This window comes from Tenrec ecaudatus, chromosome 7 (genome assembly GCF_050624435.1).
Source record: "Tenrec ecaudatus isolate mTenEca1 chromosome 7, mTenEca1.hap1, whole genome shotgun sequence".
NCBI lineage: Eukaryota > Metazoa > Chordata > Mammalia > Afrosoricida > Tenrecidae > Tenrec > Tenrec ecaudatus.
Window position 1 is genome coordinate 119,234,232 of NC_134536.1, and position 3,836 is coordinate 119,238,067.

Genomic DNA, 3,836 nt, shown 5'->3' on the forward strand with positions numbered 1-3,836 from the left:
GAAGTTCTTGCCAGACGACCTCTCGTTGGTTCTAACTCACAGTGACAGTAGGTACAACGGAATGAAACACTGCTTGATCTTGCCCCGTCCTCTCAATCTTAAAAAAATTGGGGGAAACATGAACTGAAAAGATAGTGGAATGTTTGGCGTATTGTTTCAGTCACTGTGTCAATCTACCTCCTTGAAAGTCGTTCTCATTTTTGTGTTGACCCTCTACTGTCTCTAGTATGATCCCCTTCTCTAGGGCTGTTCCTGATGCCGTGTCCAAGGCACATGAGAAAAATGTCGCACTCTCCTTGCTTCTAAAGAGAATTCCAACTGTACATTGAAGACAGATTGTTCTCCACCCCCCCCTAGGAGTCCATAATACATAAGTCAAGGAGGCCATAATAAAACAAATTTGATAAGGAAAAAGAATAATAAAATTATACACAGAATACCTAGAGTCCTTTTCATCCTTGTTGCTCTCGCCCACTCCAGAGTGTGTTTGCTAACTGGCCTTCTCGCTGTTTCCTCGTAAGCCTACTGATCGAAGGTGCACTGAAAGGGTTTGAGGTACAAAAGGACAGCGCTCATTCTTGTCCTTCCAGAATTTACTATGTAGCTTGGAGAATGAAAAATGTACAATCTCCATGGTGCCAGCCATCACCAGCCTATGCATCCTGATGAATCCTTTTTCTGGTCACTCCCAAATTTAGATGACTTTGAACTCTACATTTTTCCCCAGGTGGGAGCTTAGTTGTCTCTTAAAGTTTAAATATCAGTTTAGGGACCAGTAGGAAACAGATGTCGCATTCAGGCTGGAAAATTCATTCAGGATTGTTTCTAAGAGGCGTGGTCAAGGCTTAGGGAAGCGGTAAGGGGTGTACAGGATGTGCAACCACTCTTAGAACAAAAGGAGTCAAGAACAGATGGAGAGATCGGGAGAGAAAAGGGACATTCAAGAGATATCCAAAGTCCTTGTCTCTAGAGTCCTCATCCAGTGTTCCTGTTAGCCTGGGTCCTCCACGAAGACAAGGTTGAATGTGCCCAGGTCTTTCTCGATGGGGCTTTCTCAATGAACCCTCATCATTGGCAACATCTCGCAGAGTAGCGATGTGGTGTGCTTTGCTCACAGAGCTATTTGCTGAATCTGAGAGAAAGAACTCTAAGACAGAAATTTGTTTACAGTATGAAAGATGCAATAGACACATGATTTGGACCTTGGGAATTGGCATAGCCTGCAGATCGGCACTTTGCTTGGGAGCGCAGGGGTTTTCAACTCATTATGATAAGGGGTGCCTGAAAATTAAGAGCAAGTCCGCCTCTGTGCACTCTGATCCGAAAATGGCCCTGAAGTGCGTAGTGGGAAGAGACTTAGGCAATATATGCTTGAAACTGTCCACGTTTAATTTGAGATTAACGCAGCATCACCCCTAGAAAATTGTGAGCTTTTTGCGATGAACGGCTACTACACAGCACAGGTATTCAAAGTAACTTCCTGATGCTCTCTGAAAATCTAACTTTATACGGATAACGGTGGAAGAATAGCATGGGTTCTTTTAAAAAGGGCTCTCATCATGACCCTTTATAAGCTTTGGAGGAACGAAGGTGACTGTGATCAATGAACAGTGTACGAAAGACAGATAAAGTTTCTTAAATAAAATTGACGTTAAATAAGAAACTTGTAAAATAAAAATGTTTCTACTGTAGAAAGGGTTTTTTGTTTTTTTTTTAAGTACAAGGATTTTATTAGGCAACGTGCTTATAAGAAAAAATGAGGAGGGTGCTTGGAAAGGCAGTGAGAATAGGTCTGCCCTTAAGTGAAGAAGGAATCCTCAAGCCAAGTCACCTGTGAGAGGAATCCTGCGTCTCCTTTGAATGGTCCTGCCTTAGCAGCTCTGCGGCTGTCAGTCCTTGATGGAGAACAGCTTGTAGGAAGCATGGCCATGGCCCAAATGTGGTAGATTTCAGAGAGCAGCAGCTTGGCCCTTGATCAATTATGCTTCCTGTAAATGGAAACCAATGAAGTGCGTCCTTATGGCTGTCCAGCTCCCAAATTGCTAGTTACCAGCGATCCAGAGTAATACTAGGATCCGAGAGAAAGGACCCAGAGACTGACCTCTCAGCCTCTCCGGAGTTTATTACAAAGGCCTGAAGCAACCCTCTTTGTGCCCAGAATTCCATGAAATCTCCTAGAATTCGTTCTGTGTGCAAGAGTGTTATCACAGGTGCTGCTGAGTGTCGGCATGGCCTATGCCAACGTCTGGGTGTGGGCATGGTTATGGACCGTTGGGTGGCAAGGCCACCGTGCTCTTCAGGACCTTCTTTACCATTTCTATGTAGCAGTGGCTTTGGGGTGATTAGATGGAAAGTGGGGGAGCAGAGGCGTTGTGCTTGCTGCAAGTCATGTTTGGGTGGCGAGTACTCTGTACCTCCATATTTCGTTGTGTATATTTGGGCTGCTCTCAGGAGGATAATGGAGCTCAGGAAGAGGCAGCTCCAAGCCTGCCTTTGGTAGACCCCCTCCTGCTCATTAGAGCGCTGCCACATCTCTTTTTCGGTCTCAGAACAGGAAACAACTCTGTCTACTTCATTTCTTTAATAGTAGCATCGCTTCGTCTATCAGGAAACTCACAGAGCACAGAAACACAACCTCTGTGATCATTTAGAAGTCTGCTAGCCATGGTGGTGCAATAGCTAAGGGTTTGGCTAGAAAGAACACAAGGTTGGCTCTTCGAACTCACCAGTTACTCCATGGCAGAAAGATGCCGCTTTCTGTTTCTGTAAGTTTACAGCCCTGGGAGCCCTACTCTGTGCGATAGGGTTTGCTGGAAGTTGGAACTGACTTGCCAATAGGTACCCAAGGATAGATGAGGTTGGTTTCAGAATAGTTTGTTGAAGCAGTAAGAAATACAAAAATGACTTGAATCTTTACGAAGAGATTCTGCGATATCATAGAAAAGTAATGTTCTCATTATGTTTTTATTTTTCCTGGAAGGCAGCAAACATTGTAAGCGCAGAAACTTGGCTGTATTAAAAAATAATTTTGAATTGTCCGAATGATTAAAAAATTTTTTTCTTTTGAGGAATAGAAATGATCAACAATGCTAAAGTCTCTTTGGCCTGTGGTCCCCAATCCTGGTCTGTCCTCTTCTCTCCATCACCCAGGCACACAAAGGAGGCTAATATGCTGCTTGTTGACCAACAATAGGCACGCCAAGAGCACAACCTGAGCTTCTGGAGGCTGGCAGTAGGTAGGCAAGTAGGCCAGGAAGGACCTTAGGTTGCACCCACTTGCCCAACCTGGCCAGCTACCCTCTCTCTGCACTCTTGGCTACGGTGCCATGGAATTCATTCAGGGATCACTGGCTGCCAGGCTGTGATCCATGGCCAGGGTGGGTATAAGTTCCCATTCTTCCTGGAGGATAGTTTTATTAATCTTAACAGAGTTGGGCTGAGTTTCCATGGATTAAATCTTCAGTCTCACAGTAAGACTCGGGCTGCCAAACGGAACCTGAAGGGCCCCTTTCCCAAAGGAAAAGATGAGAACATTTTCTGTCAGGACCTCTTGGACACAGCCTGACACAATCAGAGAGCACCTGATATCATTTGGACTGGCCAGTCGGGCAGGGATAGAGAAGTCAGAAGGGGACCACACAGGAAGGTGGCATTGACCTTTTTTGGGCTACTGGTTCTCTAATTATTTATCAAAGGAGAGTTTCCCAATGACTAAGACCATGACCTGCATCCATGAGAAAAGTAGGTGAGCAGGGCAGAAAGTTTGAAAAAAAAAGAAAAAACAGTCAGCCTTTGGAGTCCCCGGGCTGGGCAGCTGGTGAAGGTGCTCAGCCGTG

The 3,836-nt window shown here is 45.0% G+C and overlaps 1 non-coding gene across 1 annotated transcript; it reads left to right on the forward strand.

Moving 5' to 3' along the window:
- The first annotated feature begins 1,027 nt into the window (after nt 1–1,027).
- On the forward strand, nt 1,028–1,158 carry LOC142454097 (small nucleolar RNA SNORA18). The gene has a single exon (XR_012785624.1). It is a non-coding gene; the product is annotated as a small nucleolar RNA SNORA18 (small nucleolar RNA).
- The last annotated feature ends 2,678 nt before the right edge of the window (nt 1,159–3,836 follow it).